The sequence below is a fragment of the Ceratotherium simum genome, chromosome 32 (assembly GCF_057802395.1).
Source record: "Ceratotherium simum simum isolate JZ-2026a chromosome 32, ASM5780239v1, whole genome shotgun sequence".
NCBI lineage: Eukaryota > Metazoa > Chordata > Mammalia > Perissodactyla > Rhinocerotidae > Ceratotherium > Ceratotherium simum.
Window position 1 is genome coordinate 11,264,309 of NC_141931.1, and position 13,401 is coordinate 11,277,709.

Consider the following 13,401-nt stretch of genomic DNA (forward strand, 5'->3'; position numbering starts at 1 on the left):
GGCAGCAGAGCACGTGCACTTAACCGCTTGTGCCACCAGGCTGGCCCAAGGCTGTCCTGAATTCTACTCTTCCCACCAGAGCCCACAGGTTCCAAGGCCTCCAGTTGCACAGATGTCACACAACTGTCACCACGAACCAAGGAAGACTTGTTTTGGTGTTAACAGAGGAGAGCAGATTTAGTAACCTCAGAATCCTGCCTACCTTAATACTACGTCTCCAGAAAAAACAAAAATCTTTCTCCCCCATATTTTCTCTCATCAACAGTTACAAGTTAAATGCAAATGCCAGGAAGTTTATGAGAAGGCGATCAATATTGGAACGACTTGCAAGGAAATCCCACCCTGAAATATGAAATGGCCAAAATTCATAGGCAGAGCCCATTCACGGTGCTTCACAATTCATAATAAAAACAGATCCCAAACTCAGGTCCCCTGAGGAATTTTAGCTTCCACTAAATTATGTTTTTACCTGCTTAAGAAAAAGTTGAGGAAAGAAAAGCAAGAGGGAAGCTTGATGGCTGGAGGAGAAAAGCATCCTTCCCACCTCCCCTGCTCATCCCTCAGCCACTACACATCTGAGGAGAAAAGCAACGTCATCGGGATGACACAACTTTTTAGGATGACTTTTTTGGGAAATAAATAGATTTTTGGAAACTTACTCCCCATCAGCTTCAAAACAGGAGTGTTTCTGATGAAGTTAAACTGATGAATAGCAGTGACAAGGGCTTGAGCCTTAAAGAGCTTCTAGAAATAGCTTCCCTCCCACTCAGAAGAACCCTACACCCTCTACCTCCCCAACAGCCTGCCCCAGAGGAAGAACTAGTTCCATTTCCTAAACTGGGAGATTTCAGGGCCTTTCTTTCTGAAGAAACAATTTCCATGGAAATTCCAAAAAGTTTTTAAAAGAGAAAAATATGATATTTAGAGATCACTAATTCCTTTACTAAAAGGCTTTTAAAACTCGCACACTACTTTTTTTTGTTGGAATAGGAACAGACCTACTCATGTTCTTCAATGGAAAAACCAGTGTTACTAGTAAGGAATGGAGGCAGTATTCAAATTCAGACAACCCAGTTCTTGAATCACTGTGTGCACAGCCTCTCTGACTCAACCAACCTTTACTAAAACCCGCTAGGTACAAAACACGCTTCCAGACAGACTCGCTACTTATTAGTCAACAGATAAGCTCTGAACAATGCAACAATTAAGTGTAATAAAAAGTTTTAATGGACTTCTAAAACAGGGTCTGTGGGTAAAAAACAAATATAAAATATTCATTAGTGATTCTGAACCTATCTGGAATTTTGGCACCCTATGGCTGTTTGATTTCGTGACTCTTTTCTACCTTAAACTTGCTGCTTTGTGGTTCATATTTGGAACTGACACTTCGAGTGAAATAAATATTTGCTTTCAGACTCATAGATCTGCCCTTGAGATAACCAGAGCTTTTCCCAGTGCCCCAAGCCAGTGCCGGGAACTGGAGTTCACAATGCAGACTGACGCCATTCATACGACCACATTTAATTAATTTATGTGTTATCTGGGACAGAAGAAGTTCGGCGTCAGCAGCTCACAGGTCAGAACGCCCTTAGAATCCCACTAGATGAGCCTACCCAATACTCCTGCTAACAGCCTTCCTCCAGGAGAGTGGACCCTGAACAATTCTCAACAGTCTGACTAGAAACATTGGAAAAGCCATTAGGAAAACCCTGAAACTAATAGAGTGTTTTCTCTGGCTAGAAACACTGCTGCTAAAAATAACACAATGGAAAACATATTTGTCTCTTACATACAATGGATGTAGAATATAATTATGGGCTGTTTCACTCTGGGATGTAGACAGGGAGGGAGGTGCCAAGATCTAGAATACAAAAGGAGAAAAGACAGTGTGTCCAGCCCCTCACTCCCTGTGGCGATTCCCACAGCCCCTCGGTGACTTGGTTTCCTGCTCAGGCTACCTGTAACAGCAAAACCTTGGGAGGCAGGTAAGAGTTAAAATTGTTTAAGTCTGTGAAGTGACTTGAGCTGCTCCCAACAGGTGCCAGTAAAAAGTAAATTGATACTCCTTTTCTGACCTATCTAGAAAAAGTGTCACAAACATAATTAATGTAAAAACATGAATATCCTAGCTCCTTTGACACACTTAACATTTGGTATTTTCATTAATTTACGGAAATAATTGTTGCCGCTAGGAGTTATTTCAGGAACACATTAATTTTTTTTCTGGACCCCTAAAATGAGAAAAAAAAATAGCAGTAAATGGAGAAGGGCAGTTTATTGTGTTGTCTATTTCAGTATCTCTCTGAGATATGATTTCTTCATCTGTAAAGTGGGAATAAAAAGATTCTGCTAATCTTACTGGGCTGTGGCAATGACAAGATAAAGTCAAGGATGTGAAAACACTTTATTAATAGTCCAGTGCACATAAGTGGTAAACAAAAACAATCGCTAACACGTGGAGCGTAAATTCCGAGCACTGTCGCTACATGTATTTTGTCATTTAATCCTCACTTGTCACTATTATTACCCCCAATTTATGGAGGAGAAAACTGAGGCTTAAAGACATGAATTTCCTTTCCCAAAGTTACACTGATAGTAAGTGGTGAAGCCAGGACTCAAAACCCAGGCGATCTAATGTTAGGGGCACAGTTCTTTGTCACTCAACTGTTCTTCAAGAACGGCAGTAACACAACAATCTATTACGAATATCAGTTCCGATGCTAATCCATATTATCTGATTGCAAAATTCCAGGCAGTCCGCATTCTCACACATTAGACAGTTTTACAAATATTTCCATGCCTGCCCCCTTGCTCCTGAATAGTTTTGGTTTCAAAAGCCTGAATTCCCATTTCCCAGGTATCTTTAAATGGTTCTTAACTCTGTGCTCTAACCTTCCACAGTATATGCAACAAACAAATATGTTTTTCATCTCTTTTTAAGCTGGGTGGTGGACCTAACTACTCACATCACAGCCTGATGTCCCCACACTAACCCCTGTAAGTCAACTTTGTGGGTCTATAGCTCCCTTTAGAGATTGTTATCATATGGATATTGCTGGCAAGACTGTTGACTTAGTCTCACTAGTAACCGAGGCAAACAGAAAGACCGTCCCGCCAAAGCGAGGTCTCCTTTTTAAAGCAGGCTTTAAAAACTACTTTTATCAACCATTCCCCCCACACTAGAAGCCTTTATCTGTCATCTTAGAATTCACAAGTCCTGCTTCCCTAAAGTCCAGAAACTCTGATAGCTCAAACAAGGTATTTTTCTAGTCTCGTAAAATGCCTTCGTGAGAAAAGTATACAGACACACTTAAGAAAAAAAAGTGTGATGTTCACAAACCTGACTGTTTCTGTAACATTCCATGGGTTATATTTCTGGCATTTTACAACTTGAAAATACAGAAATACGCGTAGTCCCAATTTCAGGTCTAAGAGTTAAAAGAGAAAGAAACCAGCATCTGGGAATAATCCACAAATACATATAGTATATCAATTCTCAGATCATCCTTCTAACCCCTATCTATGGCATTTTTATCGCATTATTCACAGGGCATAATCAGCATAATGCATAACGCATCACTTGTTTTTCAGCTCTATTCAAAAATCTCAGTTCATTCAATAAAAAAGCTCTGAAAAAAACAGCCCCGAAGCAGGCACATTCCGTGTGGGAAAGCTGTACTTACTGGTTCCGTTCTTCCTGCCAAGACAACAATGCAGAGAAACAGACCTCAATGTTTCCATATAATTTTTGGCAACAACTCAAAAGAAAAAAGTGCATATTTACCTGTACCCAGAGCTCCACAGGTGAGGCAGCAGTTAAAGCAGAAAATCTAATTCGTCTTCTGGAAGTTTTTGTCTCCAATGGACTGCAGGGTCATCATTCCGAGCTGTCAGGTAAACCCCCCCTCCATGTCTCCACCGTTTTCTTTTGCAGTTTTTCCCAGCGAAACTCTTGTCATTTGCATAAAACCTACTTCTAGCCTATAGGACTTTTTGAGTAGCTACTTGTTAAATTGGCTGTCTTGACATGCTCTTTCAAGCATGACATCATAAATCTCCATGGAAACGCTAACCCCACCTGCCTACATGCCAACGTTACCTGTCAGGCGAAGACTTAAACAATCGTCTGAAATTGTTCATTAATGAAACCCTTTTAGGGGCTTTGGATCTCTGCACAGTATAATTTGTGCTGTTGGCAGAAACTTAGCCAAGAGTGATGGCTTCATTTTTCAAAGCCTGAGCTGTTTTGCAGAAAACAATGATCAAAATTATAGGCATTCATTAATCTGCCCCTCCCCGTCTAACAACGCACTTAATGGGTTGAAGAAAAACCTACAGTGCCACATGTGCCTCTCTCTGCAGGATAAAGTTACGTTGAAAATGTAGGTTTTGAAAAACCTTCAATTGATACTTCTAAGGCTTTTCCACTCTGCTCTCCCGGCAAGGCAACCCCCTTCCTAGTTTTTACCAGCAAAACTTGTACAACAGGTTCCTTGCCGGAATGTATGTGTGTGTGTGTGTGTGTGTGTGTGCATTTTCTCTTGGCCTTTGTGGTTGCAGAGGTGGTAGGAGGTGTTGAGAATTTTTTAACTCTTTCCTAACATACTCACATCTCTTGTACGTTTGTCTTAGCTGACATAAATTATGAGAAGAACGTCGAAATCGACGTTCTTGGGTTTTCTTGAGAATGGTCAACAGGCTCTAAGATATTCAATCTTTCTTCCAACCCTTCACTTTTCACTAATGTCTGAATAAAGCTTTGGACAAATTTCTGCCAAATTCGTGCCCAACTCCTCTTGGTGACCCTGGACTCAGCACTCTTTTCTTCTCACCTCTAAATTTACCGCAGACACGCCTCACATTCCCAAGTCTAAAACTGCTCACCCCGAGGGACCAGAAAGGTTTGAATGGGATTTGCTGCAAACCCATGAGAGCTTATAATGATGTTATCAAATGGCTGTCAAATGCCATAGCAGAAAGTTCTTCCGTGGGACTGAGCAGGAAGCCGGCGAGCACTTGAAGGCAGCCTGAAGCAGAATCTGCTACAACACAGCAGAGTCTCGGAAGCCGCCGGAGCTGAAAGCGCAGCCTGCTTTAACTTGCCACAGAGCCTGCTGCAAACTGCAACAGACTCACAGCGTCTGTCCTCCAAGGTCAGAGAGCAAATTTTAACCCCCACACCTTGCTGAGCCCGCCCAGGTGTTTGCAGAGAGAGCAATCATAGATGAAAGCTCTCTGAATGGCTCTTTTCCAAGAAGGAATTGTAAATGCTTTGAAACCCCTCCTCTGACTATTCTGAGAGTTTTGCATTGCCATAGTTCACAGTCAACAGATGGAACCTTACCTTCCAAGGGAACCAGGAACTACTCTGGTTTAATACAGCAGCCCGAGCTGGAACACTCCTCAGAGGCAAGACTATTGTGAGAGATCCAATTACTACCTCTGTGAGATGAAAATACATCCAGATTAAGCCCATGCTTGTGCTTTACCCAGTGGGGCACACACACAACGTGAAACAAACAAAAACAAGACATAACCAGATCTGGGCTCTATTCGGCGAAATCCAAAGATAGGGTGGAGGCACGATTCAATTACGGTTATTCCTCAAAGTTCCATTAGAGAGAGGAGCATGCGAACGTTGATTCAGCAGTCAGAGTGCTTATAAATTACACGAAATCTTCCCTTTGGGTTATTTAGGAAATTACAATATCTCAGCTTTTACTTACTGAATTCAAGCTTGGAAGTGAGGGTGAGAAGAGTCAGAATCTGAAAGTCAGGTAAATGGAGACTGTCACAGAAACAACTCAGATGGGAAAGCCACCTGATTAAGCCATTCATCAGCAGGCGGGCTGAGGTAAACACCAACAGAAGAGCTGGTAACCAACGGTGACATCATTATGATGATAATAGGATCTTGAAATAGTTAGAGCAGGGAAAGTTCTGGACAACAACAATCTCAGCAATAAGGACAACATACATGTGAGGGCTGGCTAGAAATGCCAAGGCTTGCTTAGAGGTGACCAGTCCAGTAATGATTTTTCCTACCACCCCCAAATGAGGAAATAACAAGCTGGACTAAGCTTTTATAGTGTGCAATTTGCCTGATAGCAACTGAGCACCACATAACCAAGTCAGAGCTCAATAAATGCATGTGGATGCGCTATTTTGTTTCTAAATTTAGCAATCTCAGAAGTAGCTATGATCAACTTGGATAGCAAATAAGATTCTTTCTCTTGAATTGGTTTCAACAAAACTTTTATAACAGATAAAAAACTGCTTATAACAGACGTAGAAAAAGCCCATGAAAATATAAGAATACAAATAACTAGTGAAAGAGGTTGGCTTTAACCCTTTATGGCCTGAAATTTTGTTTCTTAAAAAACATGAGTTAGAAGTTGTCACATAGAAAAGGAATACTTCTTTGAGTAGGAAAAAACAATACTTTTATCATTAAAATAACCAATCCTTAACTCATTTAAGCCTCACAACAATAGTATGATGCAAGGATGATTATGATCCCTACGTTATAGATGGAGAAAGTGAGCCTCAGAGAGGTTGGGTAATTTGAGTAAGTTGACATGGCTACTAAGGGTTGGAGTCTCCATTTGAACCCAGGCAGACCCAAGACTTGAATCCAAAACACATGTGCTTAACCACTAGGTACTGTTATCCCTACTTTAATAAAATTACTCATCACTGGAGATACTAAAATCTTCACTAAACTAAGCCACACTGAAAGGATTTTTTAGTAGACTAACCTAAAGGTCATATTGGATTGCAAAGGGTAAACAGAGACCTTCTGCAGATCCACCCAGAGATACGAAGCCAACAGATGGGAGTGGGGTCTGGAATAGTCCAGACGGGGAGATTCTATCAGCACAGCAGCAGCAGTAGAATGGTGGCATTTATGTAGCTTCCGGCTGTATGGAGGCCTGTAAGGACTGCGCAGAGTAGGATTAACATTACAACTCATGACCCCAGGACAAACAGACCACTAGGATGCAGATAAGGCTAATGAAACAGCAGACTGTCGAGAAAGGTCTGCAACCCGAAGTTCTGGTTTAAAGAAAAACTGACAAACACTAAAAAGAAAAAAACAAGTCTGTATTTCATATGTCAAGAACATAGTATCTCACCAAAAGAATAAGGGCACTTGAACTTTTGAGTGAAACAATGGAAACCAACTGTGCTCATTCCGTAATGCTAAGTCCTTGAACTTGAGCTCTGTTTGTATTAGGAGTTGTTGTTTGCTTTAGAAATTATCCATTCACATTTAGTCAACTTTTTGCTATGGTGCTGAGCTGATGGTTAATTTTATGTGTCAACTTGGCTAAGCTATGTTGCCCAATTGTTTGGTCAAACACCAGTCTGGATGTTGCTCTGAAGGTATTTTTTTACATGTGATTAACGTTTAAATCAGCAGACTCTGAGTCAAGCAGGTTACCCTCCAGAGTGTGAGTGGGCCTTGTTCAATCAGTTGAAAGCCTTAAGAGCAAAGACTGAGAGCTCCCAAATAAGGAATTCTGACTTAAGAATATAACACAGAAACCCTGCCTGAGTTTCCAGCCTGCAGATCTTGGACTTAAGGCTGCAACGTCAACTCACCTGAATTTCCAGATCACGGGCCTGCTCTACAGATTTCAGACTTGCCAGTCCCTACAACTATGTGAGCCAATTCCTTAAAATAAATCTCCCTCTCTCTCTTTCTTGCTCTCTCTCCCTAACCTATTGGTTCCGTTTCTCTGGAGAACTTTGATTAATAGAGCAGATAATGCCAATATGTATCTGTCCAGTCTTCTTTTCTGGCTTAGATTCCAGCTGTCCCCTAACTCCAATTATCTAAGAGTTATTTTCACTTGGAGCACCTGCTGTCATTTCAAATGCAGCCTGTCAAGACTGAAACTCAAGTGATAGTTTAGTGTTTACTGAGGATGAACTGTATTTAATAAAGAATAGTTATATTTGCTGTCAAATTAAGATGAAAGAATATAATCAATTCACTGGTTATTACACTAAATATCAATGGACTGAATTTTCCCATTAAAAGACAAAGACTAACAGATTTGTGCTAAAAAAGCAAAACCAAGTTATATGTAGTTTATAATAAATATACTTATTATTAATGAAGAAAAGTTGAAAATAGATGAGTAAGCCATACCAGACAAATGCAAACCAATGTAAAGCAAGAGTGATAATATTAATATTAGGAAAAGTTAACAAACATTAAACAGAATAAAGAGGTCATTTGGTGACACAAAAAGACACAATGTATGAAGAGAGATGATCATCATAAATTTGTCTGCAACAAACAACATAACAACTAAAAAATTGTAAAGCAACAATTCTTAGGAATGCAAGGAGAACAGGATAAAAATACAATTATAGTGAAACTTTATTATCCTTTGTTTAGAACTGAACAGCACTAGAAAAATAAAATAAGGACTGAGAAGAAATGAACGATACAACAAACCTGATATATATATATGTGTTTGTATGTGTATATATAATAAATACAAAATAGATAATTTTAATGAATATTAATGGAACACATAAATATCAATTGTGTATTTGACTATTCAAAAAACAGTTTAAAAAATCCTTAAACAAATTTAAAAGTAGGAATTTTACAGACTGCATTCTTTGATCACATCTAATAAAATTATGACTAAATAATGATAATCTTAACTACTTGGAAATGAAATATTCCTATGCAACCCTTAAATCAAAGAAAAAATCAAAGTTGAAATTTTCAACTTTCTTTAAGGCAATGAAACAGGAAATATTTCATACAAAACTGCAGGACACAGCCCAAGCTCGTGTTAGGAAATATATGCCCTTAAATGCCTTCATTGTTAAGCAAGAAATACTGAAAATAAATAAACTTAATACTCATTTTAAGAAATTATAAAAGACAACAAAGATAAGTTTAAAAATTGGGAAAGGGCAATTAAGATAAAAGCTGAATATAATGAGATAGCAAACAATAACCTGGAAAAGACAAATAAATACAAACTGATTGAAAAAATTACTAAAAGAGACAAAGCCAAGAGACTGAAAAAATGACATCTGCTCTCTAGAAGCTTCTACAGGCACTAAACTTCTTGGTACTTAACTAAAAGTAAAACAGATGTTGTATGGAGTATTTGGAGAGAGAATCATGGAGATGGGACATGTATATGCTACACTGGGAAGAGCAACGGTTCTCATACTTTTAATATTCAGCACACTTTCATATAAGAGAATGTTCTGGTCCAGTTGAAATGTTTAAGAACAAAAAGGAAAGACAGAAGGAACAAAGGAAGGGGAAGGAGGGATGCAAGGAGGACAAAGGACCCAAAAGATCAAATCAGTCAGCAGTAATTACAGCGTGTACAACCCATTCATTTCTCACTATGTACAACCACTATGTATAGTACCACCCCATCCACTGGCTCTCCCTTCAGCGTCTTGGTGCTGTTTGAGTAGCACTGCTGACCGCCCCAGCTGTGATCTTGGTAAGTACCCACGATGCAAAGTCCTTGCAAATTCCATTAACCCAGAAATACTTCTTTGGTGCAAGCATGACACACTGTGAAGCCTCTTACCCACTGCAGTAAGTTGCATCCCCTTCCACACTTTGTCAAAATCAACGTCTCAATTCAAAGTTCCATCTGATAGCCTCACAACATTATACACTGTTCACAGTTCACCTTCACACCTGTGCGAGGTTTGAGGCATACCCCTTGAAAACTTCAGATTAGGCAAATGGAAGGAAGCAGAAAGGGTAGGCCTGAGAAGACAAAGATGCTGAGATGGGAATGCAAAATGAGGTTGGTGCTAAAGTGGGGCCCTGAGAGGACATATCTGGGAGAGTTTCAAAAGGAAGACACCACAGAATTTCATTGAAAAGTCCATTAAGTGCCAGAACAAATCTTTTCCACCAAATTCCATCCCCACCACTGGATCCCAAGAGTTAACACTGTGGTGTCCTTTTCCACCCATTCCCCTCATGATGGTGACTAATGGTACTTCAGTGGTAGTTCTGTGGTCCTTCAGTGGTTCCACACAACATGGACAGATGACACAGAGAGCTTAGCTACTTGCTCAAGATCTCACACAGGTAGGAGCAGAGTGAGAACCAGAACCCAGATCTTGGGGTGCCCTGTTGGGTGTTCTTGCCTTTTCTGCTACACCTGCTGTGGCCCTTCATAACTTCATCCTTGTCCAATCAGTCACCAAGTCATTCCATTTTTCTTTTGAATATCCGATGTGTCCTTCCTCAATTCTGGCTGAGCTCCACTCCCGCAGCCCCTACCGTGGGCCTTATCACTGTGGCCTGGACACTGCAACCACTTCCAGGCCAGCACCCAGGCTTTTCTCATAGTCCCTCCTATGTAGCACTGAAAAGCTAACCTTTAAACTTTGCTTGTATTCCACTTGCACACTAAAGCTATAATGGTGCCTTGTGTCTGCCACAGAGCTTTCTGCTTATCTTTCAAGACCAAACACAATCTGGCTTCCCTCTGCTTGATACCACTAACTTCCCTCTTCTCCAAATGACACTTCTGCCTCACTTGGACAGGCCTACCCATTGATTCACAGAGAAGCGACCTCCATTCTTGTCTAAGCGTTGTCTCTTCCTGCCCTCCCTCCTCCATCAGAATGCCTCCATGCTTTCATTCTATTCATTAAGATCATAATCTGTCCAAGGAGAACAGATTGATGGTTACTGGAGGAGAAGGAGGTGGGGAGAGGGCAAAAGGGGTAACGGGGCACATATGTATGGTGACGGATAAAAACTAGTCTATTGGTGGTGAGCACAATGCCATCTATACAGAAATTGATATATGATAATGCACACCAGAAATTTACACAATGTTATAAGCCAATATGACCTCAATAAAAAAAATTTTTAAAAATCACAATCTGTCAATATCCTTGCCATAGATATTTAGGAATACCTACTGTGTACTAGGCGGTGAGAAAATAGAGAGAATTAGGACAAGTCTCCTGTTCCCAGAGCCCTCAGTCATTCCAAGAGACTCCGTTCAAATTCTGATCTCCTGTGTGAATCTTCCTTTACGGCTCTGAGTCTCAGCAGGCTTTCGAGTTACATACCACTATTTCCTAATGTGTCCCATAAAACAAAAGTCCACAAAACAATAATTCTGTGGTCAAATCAATTTGGGAAACACTGCATATTTCATTCCTCACCCGTCTACTCCCAAATGTCCTCCTGAGGTTCACAATGTCATTTGGCATATTAAAAGATCTGACCAGGGGCCGGCCCCACGGCCTAGTGGTTAAGTTCCACACACTCCGCTTTGGTGGCCTGGGTTGGGTTCCCAGGTGCGGATCTACACCACTCGTCAGTGGCCATGTTGAGGCGGTGACCCACATACAAAATAGAGAAAGACTGGCACGGATGTTAGCTCAGGGCGAATCTTCCTCAGCAAAAAACCAAAAACAAAAACATTAAAAAAAAAAAAGATCTGACATTCCTGCAGTGTAGAAATTAATTTAACCTTGGTTAACCAAGAATGTCCCCAAATTAGAAACGATTTCCCCACTCCCCAAACAGCTATTAATAGCCTGGAGATCTAGGATTCTGTAGAACATACTTTTCCAAAATGCTGGTCTAGACCATTGCAATTTAGAACGTACACAGTTTCATGCTACCCTAACATGTACTGGCCTCAACTTCCCAACTAGAGTGGCTTCCTCTTCATGAGAAGAGTCTGACATGCATTCAACGCCTGCTACGGTGCAGATGTATTATCTCATCTAATCCTCACCTCAACAGAATTGTTTGTCTCATTTCTTTGGTTAAGAAAAAGCCTCAGGGAAATGGAGTGACTCACCTCCAATCACACAGCTAAGAGTGTCCCAGCATACAGAAACTCAGTTATATTGGACCCAAAAGCTGGTACTCTTTCCACTAAAGAGATGTATCCTTCGCAGGGCAGCTATTGTGTACTTGTTATATACTGCCTGACGCTGAGCTAGCGTAGGTCCATGATAAATAACCATCGACTGAATTAATCCAGGAAAACACCTGCAGGAGGATGAATAATAATAATAGCAAAGAAGTGAGCCTGATGAGTGAGAAGAGGAAAGACAATTTAGACGTTCGCAATAGGAGTTCTGCATCGACGTGCTGGACTGAATCACACTGGTCTTTTTTAGATCCCTCAATACTGAAAATTTCCATCTAATTTGGTGGCAATTTCCTCTAGGTTTTGCTGATTATCACTTTCCAGGAGTCTCCCACCACTGCGTAGCGAAACTTCGCTTCCTGACTCCCCCTTACTTTCCCATCTACTCCCAGGTTTCCCAGTAGAATCTTATTCTGATTTTCTGGCAGAGCTCCTCTTAATATAGCATTGTTCTCAAAATGCATTCTCTTGCTCCTCCACGACACTAATTAAAATGAAAGCTAATGCAGAGGCGGATGGCACCCAATTAAACATGGATCAAAAGCCACGTGTTATGAATGATCCCCATGTGGGATTCTTTCGCCCTTTTTCTGTATTCTGTATGATTAATGTCAACTTGAAGTCAATTTTGGAACTAAAATTGCAACCCCTTGAATTTAGTCTTTTTGATCACTGAGTCCCTGCCACAAGATGTCCTACTATGTAATATTCCAAATCTTCTGAAATGTGCTTCCACCACCCTTTAAGTCACAATTCAAAATATCGGTCCTCTGGGAAACATTTCCAGGCTAGCTCCTTCATCTGGTCTCTTAAGTAGCATCATCTGTTAAGTATTAGACTGCTCTTTCTGGTTATTTTTTTACTATTGTTGTTCATCATATCCAAAGTTAGATGACTGTTGTTTCTAACCACATTCTGATTTCCCTTAGACATATGCAACATTATTTGGAATTTCTGAGAACAAGAAATTTTTTTATATGATTCTTTCAATCCTATCATAGTCTTTCACAGGCCTCCAGCAGTTCATTAAACACACACTCGTATATATACTAATATAAATTCTCTAAATACAGTGTGTACTTCTGTTATGACATTTGCTCCTTCCATTTGGAGGTGTTGCTCTGGCAATGGTAACATCTTCTCAATTTTTACCTTTCTTAGATGCTCATCACTATTTATGCCACTGCCTCTTGAGTGCTGAATTCCTTTTCTTCCCCAAATTACTAAAGGCTGATCTAATCAGAAGGCCCGCATTTCAGTCTTTCCAGGATCACCATTAAATTTCATACTTATTGACACCGGGAAAACTGGTCCCCCATTCTAGTCCTTCTCCATTTCCTTGGTGTTCTAGAACATCTTTCGATTCAGTCACCCACCAGAGACACGGTGTAATCTGGAGGTCAAGAGTGAGGCCCCCACAGCCAGATAACAGGATTTAAATCCTGGCACTGCCACTTACTTGCTGTGTTACCTTGGACAAGGTCTA

General features: G+C 40.5%; 1 protein-coding gene across 14 annotated transcripts in view; it reads right to left on the reverse strand.

Moving 5' to 3' along the window:
* The window catches only part of KIAA1217 (KIAA1217 ortholog), a 293,162-nt gene that overhangs the window by 261,385 nt on the left and 18,376 nt on the right, over nucleotides 1-13,401 (reverse strand). Inside the window, exon 1 of one of the 14 annotated variants that reach the window (XM_087420743.1) lies at nucleotides 3,785-6,234. The exons of the other annotated variants lie outside the window; for them this stretch is intronic. The gene's annotated coding sequence lies outside the window, so the exon portion shown is untranslated. Of the gene's footprint in view, nucleotides 1-3,784; nucleotides 6,235-13,401 lie in introns of those variants that run through there. 14 annotated transcript variants of the gene reach the window in all.